This window comes from Vidua chalybeata, chromosome 3 (assembly GCF_026979565.1).
Source record: "Vidua chalybeata isolate OUT-0048 chromosome 3, bVidCha1 merged haplotype, whole genome shotgun sequence".
Taxonomy (NCBI): Eukaryota; Metazoa; Chordata; class Aves; order Passeriformes; family Viduidae; genus Vidua; species Vidua chalybeata.
Genome location: NC_071532.1, coordinates 109,462,844 through 109,485,575, shown reverse-complemented (window position 1 = coordinate 109,485,575; position 22,732 = coordinate 109,462,844).

Sequence of the window (22,732 nt, the reverse complement as noted above, 5' to 3'; positions counted from 1 at the left end):
TTTCTCCTGATTTCATGTTCTGGTCCAGATCATTGTTAAATGAGCAGGACCATAATAGCCCTGATAGAACTGTTTGGACAATTGTTTCTCAGTTAAAGCTGAGCCATAGCTGATCCCTATTTGCCCCACAGCTGGGCTTGCAGATCACTCCAGACTTTTGCTTTTGGGCAGATGAGCTGGACAGAGAAAAATTCTATTTAAAAAATCCTATATTTTGAGGCTAGTGAACCCAAAATTAAGAATATTGAATTTCTCCAGGACGTAAAAATAGAGTTTTTGTTAGGCTGTCATAACATTTAAAAATATATATAAAGAACAGGGAAAAAAAAGGACAAACAAAAAGAACCATTTCAGGGAAGAAATGTTCATAATACACAGAAAAAAAGGCTTCTAGTATATAAATCTGTAACCACAAACTGGTAAGCAAAGCACAAGAGGCATGAGGAAGCAAGTGAAATTCCTTCTTCCATTAGAGAAGCCTGATTGAAAATGTCTGATGAAACCATAAATAAATAATCCCAGTACATAAATCTGGAGGAAAGAGGGAAATATATTGAAGGAGTAAGGATCACTGTGAAATTTCCAAATATTGTCCTGAAAAACCCAGAGATATTTTTTCCGTCAAAAGTGTTGAAAGTGATTCACTGACAGGTGGTAAATGTATCTTACAGACAGGAACAGAATTAAGGAAATAAATATTACTAAGTGGTTCAGAGGAAACTGAAAGTACTTTGCTGGTCATGTGAAGGACCAAAACAAAATATAAAAAATAAATTAAAATGTTAATATTGTTCCTTAAATTATCAAATCTGAGCAAATCTGCACATATTCTTATGTTTATGTCCCCTGTCTACAGATTTGTGGCGTGCATATTTAATGAGAAATACAGAATTGGGAGTGTGTAGTTTTAAATAATTAAACTCTTTTTTCTCAGTCCTTTTCTAAAGGAAATATTTCCTATAGATGACTTACTATGAAAAAATATTTGCAAAATTATGGAAAATTTAAATATCTCACTATTGTAAAAAAGTTAGAACTGTTCTAACAGTTCTAAGGAAAATGGGCAGGGGATATTTTCAAACCATCCTGTCCAGTCAAATATTTTTGTTTCAATTACTTCTTTCTTTTTATTTGAGGTAAAGGTGTTGCAAGGATCTCTTCTGAGCATGCAGCATCCTGGGTTTTGTGTGTGAACTCTCAGCTTGTTCCTGGTCATTTTTTTTGATGACTGCCAGGAAAATTTGTCCAAAACCTTGCCAGAGAGCAAGCCAACAATTAAAATCTATATCAGACTTTGGAAAAATATCTCAGTCTGTGTTATGGCTCGTGTTAACTGCAATAGACAGAAAAGTGTAATGCTAATTTTCTGTGTAATATTGGCTGAGCCAATTAGATTTTCAAACCTTTGTGCCTGAAGTTAAGCATATAAATTATTTTTAAGGTATTTAAATAAAATTGGCTAGGTTTTCTGAGAATCTTCTCAGTCAATTTGCTTTAGACTTCATTAAAACTCTAGATGATCAGTATAGCAGCATCATCCATGTCTGGGTTAAACTGAGACTTTTCCTTTTTATATTTTAAATCCCAATTTGGATTAGGAACTCAATTCTGAATTATGTCCTGATCTTATTTCTAAACTTGCCAAGAGCAAAATTATTATAAAGAATCCCAGACAGATATCTTGTTCAGGACAGGGACTTAATCCATATAGGAAAACAAGAATTATCCTGCATATTTTAACATGGAGATTTCAGCATGTGTTTTCATTTGAAACCAAAAGTTTTAAACTTTTTTTCTCAGGGCAAAATAAGATGCACTTCCTTTCTCTAATGCTTCATATGCTTATCTGGGAAGTGGGCACCAGATGCACAATTTTGCTTTTATTTGAGTAAACTGGGATATCCCAGCTGACTTTGGTTACTGGTATAATTACTGAGCTATTGGTATAATTGGTACCTGGTATTATTACTGGGATATTGATATCATAACCTGAATACATTTTGGCTGGTAAATTTGACCACAGAACACTTTGCTAGACTTGAGGAGTTACTCCAAAATATGTAGCATGACACATGATACATTTCTGTGGGAACTAAGTCTTAAATAACTGGTCTTTTCCTAGCACAATGTTTTATTCCGATTTCTAGGGTCTTGGAATTGGTATTTTATGACCTATCAGGTTAATTGCTTGGGATCATCCACACTGTTTGAAAGATCTGTCTTCAATGGGAATGGGTTTTGCCTGTCATTTTGCCAAACAGACACAGGGAGATCAAGTTTATCCAACTGCTGCAAGGTTGTAATGTGATCCCGTTTATATGTACATACCATACATAGCAAAGTGGAACCTCAGTTCCTTATTAGAGTCTCTGAGTGCTGTGATAAAGTAAGTGAAAAGGATCAAAAAGACAAGAGAAATATATAGCTGGATTTTCAGAGCAGCCACAGCTTCCCTGAGATTGAAACTTTATTGCTTTAGACAGTGTGTGCAGATGCAATAATAAGTGGTCACTGCCCTCAAAAAATCACAGAATCATGGAATGCTTTGGGTAGGAAGGCACCTTAAAGACCATTTATTTCCAGCCCTCTGCCTTGGGCAGGTACAACTTTATTCTGCTTCTGGCCAGGAGAGGGTTAATTTTTGCAGTAGCCAGCAAGGAGAAGGTAATGAACAGGACTTGGAGGTGATTCTATACCTCCTCACATCATTTTCTGGGAATGGGACACAGGTTTCCTTCCAGGCTGGGGTAGTGTGGGAGAGGTCAGGTATTTTCTGGTTTTGGGGGGGTTCCTCAGGGTTGAGAAGTAATATTTCCTTTCTTGTACCCTCTGTCATCACAGTATTGTGGTTGTTACTGTTCATTTGCTTACTCACTGCTGTTCCCAGTAAATTGTTCTTACCTCAACCCACTATCTTGACCTTCTGTGCCTCCAATTCTCTCCAGCCCTCTGGAGCAGAAGGGGAGAGGGAAGTGAGTGAGTAGCACATGGTTGGAGTGGTTTCAGTGGGAACACTAAATAGGAGAATATCATTCCCAAACCATGACACGTTCCACCAGACCAGGTTGCTCCAAGCCCCATCCTACCTGGCCTTGGACACTTCCAGGGATGAGGCAGCCACAGCTTCTCTGAGCAGCCTGTAGCAGAGCCTCACCATCCTCACAGAGTGAGAATTCCTTCTTAAGTACAACAGAAATTAATACTAGAACTCATAACCTCTACAGTAGATAGTTTGTGGAACAATTTGCCAAGAACACAAATAAATTCATATTCAAGTGCAATCTGAAACTAAGAAATAGCAGTGTCTCTGAAAGTTGTGTTTCAACTGAGTGAGAAGTGATGGGCTTCATGCAAGAACTTGAAGGTACAAGGTGTGAGACTCATCTTGCACCTTATTGAAGAGCTGGGCACGTAACACCAAATTTTCCCTATGGCCTGTGGAGGTAACTCCTCTTTTCCTAACATCAGCGTCTCAGATAGATGGGATGGATCACTTCCAGTAGAATGTCCTTTTCCTAGCATTTTGGTGAGCAGCAGCAGAGGAAATGAATCCCCTCTCATGACCATCTTTATGGAGCCCTGAACCATCAAGATGACAGACTTGCTTGGCCCCTGACAGCAGTATTGGTAATTGTGGTGGGATCTGTGTAGCAGCAAGGATTATTCCATTTGGTGGTTATGCCCTTCAATGGATGGAAGAAAAGCCTTCATAAAATGAGGCAGAGCCATTTAATTTTATCCTTTAATGTAGCTGCTATTTTGTTGAGGCTTTTCTTAATCAAGGATGGAATTTTATTGTGATCTGGAAGTTGGAGAAAAAGCTTGGAAGCATTGTTATTGCTATTTAATTCATGGTTTAGTTAGCAGTAGTGGGAGGTATTAATATCATCCTCTGCATTATTAGAGTGAAATAAATGTTGGGAAACATTGGTCATGACAAAATGAAAACAAAAAAAAAATAAAAAGAAGAGAAAAAATGTTCTCTCCTGTTTTTATAGTAACAATAACATCTATAAACCAGACCAAAGAATAAGAAATATCATGTTAGAAACAAACTCGGATATAAAAATAGTAACAAGAACAACCACCAAATCTGCTCTTTAGACAGACAACAAGGTAATTAACTCTGCTCCCATCCTGATGGTCTCATTTGAATTTATGCAATTTCCTCTATTTTCTCCTTTGTTTGTTCTATTCTCCTTTACCCGTGTGCTTTTATAATTTCTGTTGTTTATTCATGGTGGAGCTGGCTGGAGCTTTCAATCAAAAAAAGGAAAAAAAAAAAAAACCCAGAATAGAAAAAAAAAGAAAAAAACCTAAACAACTGCACTATCCTCCAACTGGCCAACATGGAGGTTGGAGACCACACGGGGATCAAAGCGATATGAGGACAACAGGGGTTTCATTAAAATGTTCTCCTCACTGCCTGAGGAAAGAGCAGTGAGGACAGAGCGAGAGGGGGAGGGGGAAAGGGAAATCATCTGGTCCAAACAAGTTTAACTAAAAAAAAATCCAAGCAAACCACCTGTGGTCTCCTTGGAAACTGGCTTGCAACCCCTCCAGCCACCTTTTAATGAAACCCCAGAGCCCCTTTATTAATTTATTAAAGAATCTATTTTCTGAAGATTCATAAACCGCGCATAACTCATATTCCAACACATCTCTGCTATGCTAATAGCGTGTGCTGCCATGAATAATTAATTCTTTAATTAGTAATAATTAGAGGTTGTTGTATAGGTCAAACCATTGGGCTGACAGCATGCTACTGTCAAAATGTCATTTGAATTAACAGGGCTGTGGTCCTTTCTACACAGAATGATTCGTTGTTTGGGGTCTGTTGTCCCCTCCCCTCCAAATTTTATTGTTTTAAGAGTGAGTTGCTTTAGAAGATGTGGAACACTTAAAAGGAAATGTTTAATAGCATTTACAGCACAAAAGAAAAGGCTGCAGACCTTCAGCAGATGCTTATAATGGTGGATCTTGGTCTGGGCATTGTTTGTTCCCTTTGTGAGGAAAAAAAAAAGGAAAGGGATAAAAACAGTTGCACTGACATTCTGGACTAAGCCAAATCATAGCTTTTTGGTCAAAATCATGAATTTTTAGTTAAAATTACTCTCCACATCCTTGCAAGTGCTGCATTTGTGAGTCTGGTTCTTCTACTCAATGGGTGACCAGAAGAATTTAATTGTTGGAACTGATACACCAAGGTGTAGGTTTAATTCCTTGTCTGTTTATAACCTGAAGGAATCTGAACCATTTTCTGCCACTTTTTCAAGGGAATATAGAAGCCACTGGTATAGACAGGCTTGAAAACTGAGTTTAGTCCTGCTTTGCACTATGGGAAACAAACTGTCCCCATCAAGAAAAAGGTAACAAGTCACCCTATGAGTTAAACCACTTGACTGGAAAGAAGACAGTTAAGAAGCAAAGGGAAAACACAAAATTTATGAGAGAAATATGCTGAAAGTATTGATTCTGCCTCTATTTTTTTTCGCTCCTGGGTGCAGCAACTTCTGGAGGAGGACAGCAGCTCAAACCAAGACTGCAAATTTCCCAGAAGAGTTCTTCCCTAGGGACATGAACTGCACCAGAATTTCACCTTTTAGGAACAAAGGGGCTCATCTGAACTTTGGAACAGGCTCTCCAGGGAAGTGGCAGACTCACCATCCTTGGACGTGTTCAAAATTGGCACTTTGTGATATGGCTTATTGAACATGGTGGAGTTTAGGCAAAGGTTGTATTTGATAATATTGGAGGTCTTTCCAACCTTAGTGATTCTATGAAATGATGGGTTGGCTTGACCTTCAATCTCACCTAACACAGACATTCTGTTATAAAGAAAAATTCCTATATGAAGAATTTGATACACGTAGACATCCTTTTCTGCTTTCTTTGTATCTCTTTTGGCAGAGGGAGCAGATATCTTCAAATGCAGTGGGGTTATTATCAAAATTGCACAAGCGAAGTGCTGGGGGAAGGTAAATGCTCAAATGAATGATGAGAATCTGTCCTGATTTCAAGGGGGAAAGAGAAGACAGAAAGGAACTGCAATGGTAGCACAAGATAGAGAAATGTGCATCAGACATGGTGGGGTAAATCACCTGGGCAGAGACCCACACTATCACAGTTCCACTGAGCTCAGTTCAGCTCAAAGACTTTTCACGTCACTGCTGTGCATGACAGACCCACACACAAAGCTCTGATGGAGCAAGGGATTTGAATCATGCATTTCATTCCACTTGAAAGACCCCAACCTGAATGGGTTGGTGCTGCTGCAGTCATCACAGAAATACAAACACACAGCCTTAATCCAAACTAAAGTGAGTGAAATTAAGTCCATAACTCACAGTAGAATGGACTGGAGCCCAAGAGCCCACTTTTTTCCATTCCTGCTCTAACTAAAAAACACACATACTTTCTTTCTAACAACCAGAAGCCTTTTTATTTCTCTCTTGCTTGCCTGCTAACAGAAAAATTAATAAGTAGAGGCTAAGCAAATGCAAAAAGGGCTTGAGAATATTTTCCAGTTAAAAGGATATTAGAAACAACCTTTTCCATAAAGAGGGAAAAAAGAAAAATATGACAAGATAATAAACACAAACTAATAATATGCAGTGGAGTGAAGTGGCAGCTATTTTGCTGCTAGTCAAAAAATTATATTATCAGAAATTCTTTTGTATCATTACATATTGATGTTTAAAAAAATATGAAACAAAAAGAAAGCCACCAGAGACTGTACATAAAGGTTGTTTTCTGTTGAAAATGCAACAAGGTCAAGAAGAATTTTACATGAAAGCTCTTTGAAATCTGTATCAAGGGTCTGGTTTGTAAAGCAGAACAAGTATGGTGCTGGTAGTGGTGAACATCATTGTAGATATGCTGCTTGCAATACAGGGGACAATTTATATTCTCCTTCTGAAAAAGTACAAAGGTTTATTGGTGTGCAAATTATTTAAATTAATACGTTCATCAGATTTTCAAAGTCAATAGCTTTTGCTGGGTTGTCAAAATACCCCCAGTGAACAGTAATAGCAATAGTAGAGTATTGGCACCACTGTTAAAAATGGGACAGAACTCAAACATTTGTACCAGAGAAAGCATGATCAGAGCCATGGTCACTGAGCACAGTTATTAGCCCAAAGTTAGACAGCAGTTGTTTTCCTCAGAGAGCATAGAATCACTAACGTGGGAAATGGCCTTCAAGATCATCAATTCCAACCTTAAGACCATTTATCCCCATGCCCACTAACTACTCATTTTTTGGACATTCCCAGGGATTGTGATGCCTCCCTGAGCAGCCTGTTCCAATGCTTGACCACTCTTTCAGTGAGGAAATTTTTTCTGATATCCATCCTGGACCTCTGCTGGCACATCTTTAGACCATTTCCCCTTGTGCTGTCCTGAGTTGCCTGGGAGGTCGCGCCATATCTCCCCACAACCTCATACATGTCTCTACTCTAGAGAGCACACATTGATTAATCCACATGTTTCTTTTTCCCCATCAAGGGCTCAGGAAATGCAGGCGAGCAGATAAATATATGTTCTCGCACAGTTTATTTTTTACCCCTTGTGTGCTTTTTCCTGGCAGAAGACCCAGTCTTTTGTTCTCTCTACCCACTTGATAGGTCTTGTAATTCTCCCCCACAAAAGTCCACAGCCACACATGGCTTTGTGGAGCTACCATGAACTCTGTGAACCACAATCTGTCTCTTCTGTTCCTCCTTCTGTCCAAAGAACTTCCCTTTTTCTATTTTCTCATAACCAGCTGCACACCATTTCTTCTTAGGATTTTCACTGCTGTCTCTTAATCTCTTTTTATCCTTTTTTGTACAACAGAATTGTTCTGCTTTTTTTTTTCTTTTCCACCTGTTTTCCTACTTATTATTTCCACACTTTTTTTCTTCAGAAAACTTGTTTTCCAACTCACTCTTCCAACAAAGAAACTCTTATTTTGCCTTGTTTTCATACTTTTACAGTCATCTGCTCAGTCTCTTGCCCTCTTCTTTTTCAGTGGTTATCCTGAATTACCTAAATGTTTGATCTCTTAGACCTTGCCCTATCTCAGGTCATCTTTGTATCCAGGAGTATCCTTCTGCCCAGACCTTCTTAGCTAACAGCAAAGGCAGAGGAGGGCCATAGGAATATTCAAAGGGCTGGAACACTTCTGCTCTGGACACAGGTTGAGAGAGCTGGAGGTGTTCAGCCTGGAGAGGAGACAGCTCCAGTGCCTAAAAGTGCTCCAAGAAAGCTGGAGAGGGACACTGGAAAAGGGCATGCACTGATAGGAAAGGTGGCAATCACTTTAAGCTGAAGGAGAATAGATTTAGATTGGATATTAGGAAGGAGGCCTGGCACAGGCTGCCCAGAGAAGCTGTGGCTGCCCCTGGATCACTGGAAGTGTCTGAGGCCAGGTTGGACAGGGCTTGGACCAGTCTGGGCTAGTGGGAAGTGTCTCTGCCTATAGCATGGAGTTGGAACAAGATGATCATTCAGGTCCCTTCCAAACCAAATGATTCTGTTATTCTATGATTCTATGAGCTTTATGGACAAAATACTTCCTACCTTAAATTTAGTGTAAATATATGTAAAATGAGACTGCAGCTTCTGCTTTCAGGCCTCTGTTGTCAGTGGCACTTTGTGTTATTTTGGGTCAAGGTTGTATTGAGTGACACCAGTTTATCTTCCTCTTCCTAAATATATGGCCATTTTTCTCAAAATTCTTAGTATTCACTAAGATTCTCTTTATTCCCTTATATCACCTTATGGTGAATCTCAGTTTATAAAGTCCTCTAGTCAAAAGTTGCTTGTTCTTGGTGTCTGTGGTCCAAGTCAGCCTGTTAGAACTGTGTCTTAGCTGTGCTCAAGCAGCTTCTATCACATGGCACCTCCCAGCTCATTTGACCCTTCCACTGACACTTTAATACTCAATGTCACAATTCTAATACACTGACTTTCAGATTTATAATTTATTGACCAGATCTTTTTGTTTTGGTCATTATCCCTGCATATAAATTATTACCATGTATAACACAACACAGATAATGCAGCCCCTTGCAGCAGGCTTCACTTGGAAGGACTTGTGTTCATGCAAAGATTTGCACGGTGTGTTCATGCACAGATCTGTAGGTCCTGCTGTACAACACCAGCCCTATTACAGAATCACAGGACAGTTTGGGTTGGAAGGAACCTTAAAGTTCATCCAGTTCCAACCCCCTGCCTTGGGCAGGGACCCCTTTCACTAGAACAGGTTTCTCCATATCCCACCTAACCTGGCCTTGGTTGGATGTTTTAGATGAATTGAAGCAGTCTCTTATGGGGACCTTGAGTCAGCAGATTCTTGCCAGGTTTTTCTGTGAGGAGTGGCAAAGCCAAGAACACAAACCAAACTTTTGGGGACAGTGCCAACTAATGCTATGAAGAGTCTGTCTTGCCAAGGATCTCAAGCAGTGTTGGCTCTGACTTCAAATCCAAGGTGCTGGCTTAACTTCCTTTGTTTCATTTGTCATGACAATAGAAGAAGAAAAAGTCTGTTTTTGACTTTTTTCCTTAACTTCCTGTCCATGACTAGAAGAAGGTCCTCACCACTGGTCCTAAATTATTTTTCTTTTTTTTTTTTTTTCCCCTTCTTCTTTCTTCCTTCTTCTTTCTTCTTCTTCTTCTTTCTTCTTCTTCTTCTTTCTTCTTTCTTCTTTCTTCTTTCTTCTTTCTTCTTTCTTCTTTCTTCTTTCTTCTTTCTTCTTTCTTCTTTCTTCTTTCTTCTTTCTTCTTTCTTCTTTCTTCTTTCTTCTTTCTTCTTGTTGCTTTTCCAGTAGAAGGACTGCAATGCTTCAGGTATCTCATAAAATGTACTGATCCCAAACACAGATCAGGAAGGCCTAGGATCCAAAATTGTCAGTTCCTGTCTGAATTCTAAAGTTATTTTGGTTTCGTGCTTATAAATAAATGGACCTTCATCCTGGGCACAGAATGTGTCCTGGTTAGTGTGGTATCACTTTGGGCCTGACATTTCCCCTTTCTGGTTATTATCAGAGCTATTATAGATACACAGGTTGATTAAAACATAAAACATTTCCCTGAGGTGCCCATTTTATTTTTAGCTCAGAGGAGACTCAGTAGCCTTGGAGAGCTTCTGTGTGACTTCTGTGGATTCATCCCGTGTTTCAGGCCTCCAGGGCCAAGGCAGCAGCACTGGGACATTACTGAGCATCTCATCATTTTAGGACATCTGGTCACTCCTTCCCAAAGCTGTAAATGAGCAAGACTTGCCAGGAATTTAATGAAGGGTTTCTTGACATTTCTTTCTTGAACTGAAAAGCCTAAATGGTCTCTGTGATTGGCATTGCCACACAGAAAGTCTGCATTGTGGTTGAGCCACAGTTCTGTCATCCCCATTCCTCTTTCCCAAAGTGAAGAGCAGAAGTACAGGACCATTGTGAAGACACTTATAAATCTCTGTATTTGACCATGCCAAAGATTCTCCAGGCAGGAAACATAGAAAAGTAGAATTTTTTCCAAAAAGGGAACATTTTAATACATTCACATTTTTATTCAAAGAGTCATTTCTGTGCAAATGAAGTGCTGGTTGGGTTTGATGGGCTCTTAATGGGCATTGTCCCACTGAGAGTACTGGGAGTGGGGCTGCAGTGATCCTTCTGCTCTGCTTTTGAGCTCCAGAGGGAGCAGGTAAAGTCAAAACTCTCAGTTTCAAGCTGAAGAGCAAAAAAAATCAGCTTGAAGAGTGCATCTGTACGTCTTAGATATTTTTCTGTCTGAATCCCTGGGTTTTTATTCCATAAAGAGTATGTAGATGACATGTAAATGTTATGTAAATTGGGTCCATAGTCCATTAAAGTGCAATATTATAATCACTAATACCCTATAGGCATGGACAGATCAACCATCCAAGTTTTATTTGATCTTTGTCAGAGGCACTGAGCCCTTTTATGCAATATTTTGTGTACATCCCTTTATTGTGAAGATCATCATTTCAAAATGTGCCCATTTGGAATAAATAGATATTGTTGATGTGCAATGCAGCAAAGTTCAGCAAGGATATTACTACCAAAAATACTATTTTTATAGACTGACCAAAATGAAGGAATCCTGCCTTCCATGGAGAAATTTCATCTGAAGTGATCACCTAGTCAGCAGACTTGAACAGCCTCAAATTGGACACAACACTTAGCCTTCAACACCTGCTACTTCCACTATTCAAATGAAATGAAAACATGGATATACAAAAGACTGGAGGGCTGTTTGGCCCTTGCCTTGGAAAAATATATTCCTTACTAATTGGCACAACTCTGTTAATAAATATTCACTGGTTTACATAGCCCTCCTGTTTACTTAATGAAATGGTAGTGGAGGGGTTAATGGGTTAATTGGGGAAAGGAAATGAATCTCCAAATGTATCAAAATCTGGTAAGTGATTTAGCCTAATTAAAAATTTACATATCAACATTTTTTTCTGGGTGCCACATGCACTTTGGGAATATAAATAATAAAAACCAAACACTAGGTAAAGTCATAGAAATTGAAGGCACCAGTTGAAAAGAAAAAACTTTGTGTATTGCAACCTCTTTCCTAAGGTTTTTACAGAATTGTTCTTGTAATATTCAATGATGTGTGTAAGGTAGCAAACTACGTAATCACAGAATGGTTTGGGTTGGAAACCCAAAACTGAAATCAGTCTGTTCCAAGCTCGTGCCATGGGCAGGGACATCTTCCACTATCCCAGGTTGCTCCAAGCTCTGTGCAACCTGGCTCTGAACACTTCCAGGGAAGTTTGTAAGCTTGTCTTGGACGCTTGTTCAAAGGTGGTGAGCAATCAGATCTCTGTCAGTAGGAGTTATGCTAAATACAGAGCAGAATACACAATATTTCTGCAATTAGTTCTGGAATATTAATATTATCTTAATATTCAAGCTCATAATATTAAAGATCGAGGATCCATGAGCAGGGAATTGTCAAGCTGCATTCTTGGATGTATGACAATTATATGTGAACTAGAAATCAGACACACAAGATTAGAAGTCTGGGCTGTCCGGAATCAGTGACATGACTAAATTGGAAAGGCACTACTACCTCAACCCATGCAAACCTGATCTTAAGCACAAAGTAGGTGAATCTCTCTTCTCCAGCATGAAGCTGTGCTGGATTTTCATTCCATTCTGTATTATGAACTGCATAATATAACACTTCTATAAACTTTGCATACATTTGTGCAAGTAGTCCCATATTTTTAATTCTCATTTTAAAATAATTAACCCTTAATCAATGTGACAATGTTTTGGGGTTATATTTGGAATCTTTAATTGTTCAGTTTCTAGATTTCAAAGAAAACTAAGAGAAGATAACTCTTAACATTTATGGATATATACCAGATCCTGAAACTTCTGTTAGATATAATATCATCCTGTTTTAGGCAAATCTGTTAATATTAATGTTAATGTTTTAGGTCTTCTGTGGAACACAATAATTCTTCCAGGCTGAGATTACTATGTCCTAGTGATGGAAGGAGCAATCCCTTCATATACCCTGAAACAATGACATGGGATATGGGAGGCACAAAAAATATAAAGAATTGAGTGTTGATAGTTAAAAATTTTGGAAATATAAGTTCTTTCTGATGAGAAGACAAATACATGGATTTATATTAATAAATTAAGGGATTATCAGGCATTCTGTTTGTTTGAATGATGGGAGGACAGAAGATGAATTTTGCTATCTTTAAACCATCCCTGACACCACCAGATGAATGTCAGGTCTAGTCAGGAGAAACAGAAATGATAGGCATTCCTCTGCCTCCTTGAGCAACTTACTCTATTGGAAATGACATTTACCCCTCATGAATGGGTCCTGTACAAAGGCTTTTGTACCACAGATGTGGCACAAACTTCTTTGGAACTCTCCAGAAGGGCATATGCACCAGAGTTTCATCTTGCAAAAATAGTCCCATAATTTTGCGTCAGTAAAGCAACTGAGGTGCTCAACTTCTATTATATTTCTATTATATCAATAATAAATTCTCCAAGTGAGAAAAGTACCTCTATACATTTACAACTTCCAGACTGCTTCATCCTACCATATGATGAGATCAACTTTGGAACTGCCTAAACTGACATACAGATTTTCTGATTAAAATAATACACCTGAATTTTGCATTAGTAATGGTGAAAAAAAATTTAAACTAGTTACAATTGTTGACATGCAGGACATTTGCAACACCAGTTAATTAATTTATTAATTATTTTCCTGTTTATCTCATCTTTGTCTGCCTTCCTGCTTCTTCTGCCTGTCTGTCTACCCAGCTATCTTTCTATTAATCTTCAAACCACATATGAAGTACAGCTAAAAACACAAAGCTCTCATTCAGGGTTTCACATATCCAAGGAACCTAAGTGTTCTCCTAATACTAACATTCCTCTGGCACACAATTTATGAAACTTTCCTTCCTTTTCTATAGACTTTGACTATGTGCCCTTGTCAGGACATGTGAGGTCACTGATGTTGTCAAAGATGATCCTTGTCAGTTATTGAAATGAGAACTAATTTGACCTAATATAAACTGACAGACAAAATAGTTCATTGGTAAAACAAGCCAGTTCCAGAAACCGGTGCTAAAGAAGAATACAGGAGGAAAAAATGTGCATTTACTCTCTCAGTTCAGGTTTTGAAAACTAGACTTTTAATAGGGCTTAGCAAAATACATCCACCTAGATACTGGTGAGAAGAACATCTGATATCATACTTCTTTCACTGTATTTGCACTTTATATATGGCTTGTTGTGGCTTGTTCTTTTACAATTTTATACAGTTAATTTTACAGCAAGAAAATGATCTCTATGATTAGCGTTACCATTGTAGAACCCATGACACACTGACATTATGATTAGGGAATTAGTCTGAAAAATCTATATCCCAGCAAATTTTGTTCTGCCAGGATAGAAAACTATTGTTGGGCAGACCACATAAATCAGAAACTTTTCATCTTTATTGTGTCAGGAAAAAAAAAAAAAAGGGTGGATTTTCTTGAAAGTGATAAGGCTGATTGACTTTTCTTCAGGTGCAAAACTTTCCTGAGCAGAGGTCTGTGCTCTCTGCACCCAGTCCCAGCTCTCCTCCTCTGTGAGTAAACTAGAGATGAACTTTAGTGCTTGTGGGATTAAGGCCAGGGAAGACAGGCAGTGCAAGGAAGATTAATGCAAGTCTGCATGCCATTAAAATTAATCACTTAAAATTAAAGATCTCCTATCTTCTGCTGCCCCTCGAATTTTGTTGATATGACAGTGTCATAACTGATCTATCCAGCTCGTGTTTATCTCTTAAAAGATAAATTGAGATATTCCATTTCTGCGCAGTCTCAGCATGATCTTAATCCAGCAGATTTCACATGTATGTGCACATTCCTTCTATACGGCTCTGACTCATAAAAAGGAAAGGAAGAAAGCAAAGATAAAATAATATTAAACACTAGAGCCTAATATTTAGCAAGTGACTTCCATTCCCAAGGATCCTATAAAGCTTTCTGAAAGTGACATCTCTTAAGCATTCGCTTCACCCATCAGTGAAAGGCAGTCACCTAAGGCTGCTTAGACTGCTCTGAACATTTTCCTTTAAACAGCTTTGAATGGAAATTGGCTCTTTGTTCAGAGCACGAATGTTTATGGAAAATATTCATCTCATTGAATAATAATAAAAAAATGTTGTTTTCCACTATCAAAACAAGCTTGTTTTGTTGTTTTTGCTTTGCTTCGGTTTGTTTTCTGTCTCAAAACAGACAACTCTTGAGAGTACATTTAGAGGTAAAAATGCTTTAGAAAAGTTTTACAGGAAAAAAAAGGAGTTTTTTTTGTTAATTGCTGAAATCTCGTGTTAATTACTGACACCAATCTTTCATGCCTTAATTTGATAGATAAACTACATGCACCTATGCATGAGGACCACTTAAGTACCTAAAACACCAAATGTATTTTCCAATCCTGTAATGGAAGTCACAGGATCTTTAAGTGTTCAGGATTAAATTCAATAACTAACCAGAATTTAACAAGTCAATAATTAAAAAAAATCAATAAGTGGAAAATATTAAAAAGTGAGAGAACTATGTAAAGTTTAAAGTCAGAAAAACGTGACCTGGCCACAAAACCAGGGCTGGACAAGCAGTGGCTTTTTAGAGTTTCATAACATATGTATAAAGGAAAATGTTTGAGGAAAATAATATAGCAAGAAAATAAAATGTAAATGTGCTTCTTACATTGAGTTGAACAAACTGAACTGTTTTACTTAAATAAACAAACTACAATTTCACTTCTGACAAAATTTAGTAATTTTAAACTTGTAAAATTATTTATATATTATTTTGAATTTAAGAGTCTTCTAAGTAGAAAAAATTAATATGGCAATATATTTTCAGTTTATAGATTTTCCTTACATATATTATCCTTCCCAAAAAATAGGTGTATGAGAAATTTCATTATTCACTGATAATATTAAGGTTTTTCTAAGGAGCTTTGATTCAAAACTTCCTTTCAAAGATCCAATTCAGAAAATCCTGAGAATTATTATATCATAAATATATTATAACATGTATAATCCATTATTATATTTTTTATAGAGACAGATCTTTCTAAGACTGTTTGATGTGTTAACCAAAAAAATTACTTACCTTCCCTCAGAACTTAAACTATTACTGGGGTTTCTTTGAAACACTGTTGTTTTCCTGACACCTTGGCCTAAAGCAAAATAGGTCAGGAAAGGAGCCTTAGATGGTAAAAAACAACCAACTTGTTTTTTGGGAACAGGAGCAGTTTCAGGTGTTCCTGTGTATCAACAGAAGCCACTTCTTTTCTGTTCTAATGTTTCAGTGACTGATCAGAGGGGACGGCCTCTGATATTGGCAAACAGAGATTAGGGCAGGTAAAAAAGACATACCAATGCATTTCCCTTTTCTTGATTCAAGACACACAGTGCAAAAATCCGTCTGTTTTTCCAATGTGTCTGAACTTGTATGGATGTATTTACAGTTTTATGTGACACGGCTTCTTCTGCAGGCAGGCTCCTGTATTATGCATCAGATCCATTCTCTGTACTGTTTTATGGTGTGTAATTTTCCCTTACAGTACAAGCCAGGTTGCAACAGTGATATATTTAATAAAAAATTAGATACACTTCTACTGCCTCACTTTTTTTTTTCTCTTCATCCATTATACTGACCACATCAAGTCAGTGTTTAAAATAAAATTACTCAAATCACTGCTGAATAAGTAAGATATTCGGCATGCTATGGGTTCTGTTGTGGCCATGAAGGATGAAGATGTTTTATAAAGAGCGAATGCCTGCCACACTCCTGAGTTATGGGTCACTAAAGAAGCTGAACACTCACCTGAGGTATAAAGCTATCCCTCACCTAATATATTTTCCAAAAGTGCAATGTGCCCATAATTTCTGGATATCTGTAAACTCACGAGTTGTTACTACTGCTCTAGTTTGGTTCAGGGCTTCTATCCAAATCCATGTTTTGTGAAATCTCCCTCCCTCTCACCTCTTGCAATTAATGTACAGGTTAAAAGGTTAATCAAAATAATTAGCCAGCAAAATACAAACCCTGTTTAACCCTATAAAACCAGTGCTTTCAAGTCACTTTTCTTTAGGGGAGGAGTGAAAATGGACACCCTCCTGTCATGCTCTGAAGATCAAAACCCTTGGGATATTGGAGATCCAAGCCTGGGAGTGCAGATGTTGAAATGTGTTGTCTCACATGTACTGAACCCTACTGCCAGCACCTTCTACCCACCACTGCCACTTTTTTTCCAGCACCCAGTCTCAATTCACTGTGCAGTAAAAGAGTCTTGAAGTTTACACATAATCAAATTCATGTGTAAGATTAACATGCAGTCTCAAAATGGTTGCAATTCTTTGCTTAGCAAGAGCTGCCTTCTGTCTCAGTGTTGATCTGTGTTACTAATCCCGTAACTTCTTCAATAAATTCCAGTCATGGAGCAAATCCCTCACATGCCTTCATGTTCATGAGTGGATACTCTTCAGAGTTAGTCTCGGTAATGAACTCGCTGAGGCACAAGAACTGGGCATGACCCAAACCAGCCTAATAGCTGGGCTTGTGTTGATGGTTGGTTGCACCATGCTGTATCCAGAAGTTACTTCCAATCTAAATTATCTTATGGATTTATGATTGATATTCTATGGCTTACATTAAGCTGATAGCACACATTTATGTTTTAGCATGCTGGGGCGATTTTTTGTTCAACAGCAACAGCAAAACTTCTTCTCAGGCAGGAAGTTATTAGAAAAAGCTCTGAGGCAGGAACTGGAGAACTGTTAGAGAAAAGATTAAGAAAGTCCCAAAGGACATGAGACCAGAAACCATGAGAGGTGCACTAAAGCTAAGAAAGTAGCAGGGGCACAGAGCTGAAAGAAGCTTGATGTCTTTTCTAGGCTGGAGGATTTGGAATGTCTTACAGAACATGACAGCCTGCTCTTAAGTAGCATCTTAATAATAGGAATGGCTGCTTAGATGGGGCTGGGACCTGTGTGAGCTGGGAATTACATGCAGTGATGCTGTGGACACATGAATGGATCATAATATGATAATGAATATATAACTACATCTACCCTGGGAAGTTAAAAAATGCTAGTCTATGAACATGGGGAAATTATCTTGGTTATTCCTTTTTAAAATGGTAGTTTGGTGCCTGTTCTGGTTTTGGCACATACAGCTGGCCTTCTTCTAAACCATTCAATTTGGGAATTAACAAAATAAAGGGCCTTTTTTTTTTCAGTGGGTACATGTATGTGATCATCTTCTTTTGGAGGTTAAAAGAAACTAATAAATTATGTGTGTAGAAGGCAGCAAACCTGTCCTAGCACTGGTTAACTTGCATTTAACTTGTCATTAAAGCACCCAATAAGTTTTATTGAGTCTCAGAGAGGAACATGGACTGAGATCCAGAAAGGGAGAAGGGATCTAATTTCAGTGCCTGCTTTTTCCATCTTTCATCTTTTAGAAAGTACTTATGCAATAGCATAAAGACACAGCTGTGCCCCAGTAGGAATCATTTTTTAACTCCTTTTTCAGCTGCTACCTGGATCACTGATCCTCAGAATGGATGGTTTGGGGAGCTCAAATAGAACACTTACCTTCAGTGTAGTGACCAGTGGGAATATTTCTGGGTTGTAGGAATTGATATCAAGGGGAAATTGCTTTATTCAGGTGTAAAATGTAAAGGAAGAGAAAGAAGGTTAGGCAACTGGTCCAAGTAATTAATCTATGACTTAGATTAATTAATCTTAGACTATAAACCAGGGAGGAAGATGGGTGCCTCCAGAAGTGATACCTCTTCTGGCCTTCAGTTCCTGGTCCAGAAGCATGAACTCTCCATTGTCCCATCCTATGGCTGTCAGCAGGTGTTCAATGCCATTCAGACAGGTGTTGACCACATGTAAAGACCATTATTACTCTCTATATATATTATTTCCATTTCCAAAACTGAGATGAATGAATCTCACACTCTGAATTTGATGAGTGGGCTTCATTTTAACTCTTCATGGGTGCCAGTAGAAGACAACCATGTAGGAAATCTTTTCAGCTCTCAGGAATATGAACTTCAGCAGAATCTGGGAAGTTGAAACCTATAAAACATCTGGGACAGTGAAATCAGATCATTTGAGTTAGTCTGCTTTGCTTTTATCAAACTCTTCAGGTAGGTCTGCAATGGACTGGAATAAAACTGGACACCATGTTTAGACGGAGCCAGAACTTTTTGAAGTAAAACAGGCCAATCCATTTAGATGGATCAGAGACATACCAGTATACTCAGGGAAGTGGCAGACTTAATCTGGAGTTGAGTCCTATGCCCTCAGGAAAGAAGAGGACTTCAGAAAACCTGTGCTGTGTAGGATTGCTGTCATGGGATTTTGCAAAGGTCAAGAAGACCAGCACAGATGTATCTTCATTAAGGGTCAACTTTAAGGAGAAAAAGGTCTGGGATTAAGAGGTCCATAGCAGGGTAAGATGCATTCCTTGTCACCCCACGGGACATGGCTGCTCTTGTGGCAAGGGTTTCCCACCCCCTGGCTCATGTCTATAGGAAAACTGGTCTACCCAATTTATATGTTCTGGGCTCTTCCTGCTGCCTGAGGGTGGGGGACAAAGGGCCAGCTGGAATCCAGGGTGGCATTGACTTCTCCATCCAGTGTGGCCACATCTGTGTTGCTGCCTGGGAACTAGTAGAGCAGGGGCTTTTCCCTGAATGATGCTGGCATGTTGGGCATTGCTCCTGACCTGCACCACCTCTTCCTCTCACAGAAAATGTGCCAACACCTCCACACCACCTCTCAGCAGGACTCTGCTTTTCCCAGGGATGGAGATGAGGTGCTGTGCAGAGCTCATGCCTGGCAGGAGCTTGTAGCTGGAAGCCATCCCTTTGAACCACCAAAATGGAGCATGAGTTTCATCAAAAAGCGCTCTCCAGACCCAGCAATTTGTGACAATATCAGAGCAGGGCTGCTATCAGCTGCCTGTAACTCTGTTGCACACAGAGGCTGCATCCCCAGGTGCATCCCCCCCAGCTAAGGTGTGGGACCCTGCTGAATACCAGATCCCTTTGTTGCACATTACCGTGTTCGCTGAGCTGTCACCAGACTTACCCGTACACATGCAGAGCACAGAGATTAATCCGATTAAACCTCCACTGACTTTTCCACATTCCTTGTGCTGCAGCCCCTGTCTCTTCTCAGGTAGGTGTTAGAGCATGGGGAAGGTCAATCAAATGGTGTTTCTGGCATGGAAACTTATCAGAAAGCATGACATAATGAGAGGGAGAGTAGGAGGGAGTGATTAGCTAAGCTTTAACCCACCATAAGTGCCCTGATCCTTGACCTTTTGATGTCAGTTTTAATTGTAGGGATGGACTTTAAAAAAAAAAAAGAAGCCATAAAGGTTAAAGTATTGCACTCCCTGACCCCAGGTTTACAAATAATACAGGTTTCAGGGTTTTTTTTTTTTCTGACATCTGAAGAAGACCACTAAAGAATTTTATGATTTATACAATGAAAGCTAATATGAATAACAGCTTTAGTGACAAAAAGTATATATCTGGGAATTAAAACTAACAAATATGCTCATATTGAAATTGATGTAGTCACATAATGACACAGATGGTATATTTTACTGATATATATTTTTCCCTGGTGTAAAACACACAGTGGCAATCCAGCATGACAGATTGTATCCTAGGCTAAAACTGTGTCAGACACACAGTAATCAGAAGATGCTATCATAGAATTTGCACTGGGGCCAGCCTCAATCTTGTAAGTGTTCTTTGTTCAGCTGCACTGAGTTATTTTTCAACTGGGTTTCCCTTCTGTAAAATAATTCTTGTAGTTTTTCTGGTATTAAGCTGTTTTTTCCAAGTGAAGGTATCCCTAATATTTAGCTATTAATATTATTGTTGTTGTTATGTTACACATAATAATACTAATTATTATTAATACTACTGATACCATAGAGTGGATGACTTCATCCTGTTCTGCAGCCAGATCTGAGGTTAAATACAAAGATTTAAATCACCACTGAATGTGCAGAGCTAGATATGAGATTAATTTCTGTTAGTTCAGCCATTCAGGCTAAATTAGACTCTCTAATTAGGATCCTGTTATGGAAAAGGTAAAAGAAATGTTTCTCCAGAAACTTTTTTACCTTATCCCATTCAGAAATTTATTTTAGGATGGGCAAACAACCTTGTGAGGATGTTCAGCTCATCTCCAAAAGACTGACTCAAGTGAAATTCCTAAAATTTTAATTGCTAACGTTAGAAAGGATTAATGCCTTCTGTAGCAATTAATACCTTCTGTTTTCACACACTACTTGCACTCATATCTGGATTTTATGGATATGTAGAAATTTGTACCAACAGTTGTCATTCTGCAAAACCTTATATGTTGTTTATAATTCATGTGGTGTTAATGATCCTTCCAAAGCTAAATTCTTCTCAGTGGGTCTCAAAAAAACACAGAATGAGACATTTTCCCCATGAAATCTTTGAATCTTGAGTTCAAGTTTACTATATACCCTTTTCTTTCCCTCTGTTTTAGAGGAAGCATGAGAAAGAACTGATTACTAAGGGACTTTCTCACATGATACGACACTTCAAAAATGTATTTTCTTTTTACTATTCAGGAATTTTTTTTTCTGTGGTCTGTGTATGTTGAACAAAGATTCAGAAAATACCACATACATGGGGTTTTTGGAACAATTCCAGGGATGGAGACTCCACTGCTTCCATGGGCAGCCTGGTGAAATTTCAAGGATTTATAGATATTTTGGAACAGAGAATCATAGAATGATTTGAGTTGGATGGGACCTTAAACACCTCCCAGTTCCAACACCCTGCCCTGGGCAGGGACACCTCCCACTATCCCAAACCCTGTCCAGCCTGGCCTTGGACACTTCCAGGGATGGGGACTCCACAGTCTCTCTGGAAAAAACTGACTCCTTTATTGCTCAAAGAGTGCCGTAAAGAGAGTTGTAAAATTAAAAGCCTGATTAAACACAGTGACAAAATGAATGTGATTTTAGGAACTAGAAAAAAAAGGCCAAAAATTTTGCAGATGGACATGACTTCTTTATAGAGGGCTGAGGGCTCTGTGATTTAACAGAAAATGCTACCCAAAATCCATGGAGTCGGGTCTAGACTGTAAACAACAAAATGCATATCAGTGATCATAACTAGCTATCAAATCAACTCACCCAGGAAGAGAGGGGACTGTGTATTGCTTGAAGTGCTTAAATCAGTACATTTTGCAGATTGAAATGTACAGTGTAAGTCAGAAAAGTTATGGGCCAGGAATAAGAATAAAATTACAATGTCTTTAGGAAAGATGATTATAATGGCCCTTTCTGGCCTTAAAAATCCAAGAATATATGAAGCTATTTATTTATTTATTTCCAGAACACCTGGGGGAGGGGAAAAGTGAAGACACCAAAGACATATTTGTGTAATGGCTTAAAAATAGAGCTGTACTGATTTAATTCTGTACTTTTACATGATTACTATAAATTAGCAGTGGGAAGTAGTAGCATTTATTATTAATAGTAACATTAAAATAATAATGATAACATATTTTGCTTCTAATAGCTATCTGTTCTATTCCCTTCTCTTCTCCTACTTCTCCTGTGAGTACAAGAGTTTCTTGGAACACCTGGATCTTTTCATTTGGCTGTGTTTTAATGTTATTTCCAGTCAAATATGACAGACTAAGGGACTCAAACCCTCCATTTCAAATGCTGCCCATTTTCCCATCATTCTCTTAAGCATCCCTTTAGTGGGAGGCAGTTTGCTTAAGGAAATATTTCAGTCCTGGTGTTTAAATACTTGTGATATATATTTACATTCATAAATACACTTAAAAAAGTGTTTTAAAACTGATGTATATTTGGATGCATTTGTATGTGAGAGCAGAACTTTAATTTCTTAAAATTACTCTTTCTTTCTGTCTCTCTCTTTGTATGTACAGAGTTGGAAGACAGACCCTTCAAGGTCTTGAGCACTTGAAGCAATGTTAAACCTTGTGATTACAAAACCTGTTAAAGAGCAAGGCAGTTTAGCCAGAACCTAGAGCTGTGCTTATCTAGCCATAAAAATACGTGTGATTTTATTTAGGCTGATGAAGGATGTCTAAAGGAAGTGTTATTCTTTATAAAGCCACTGGCTGATGC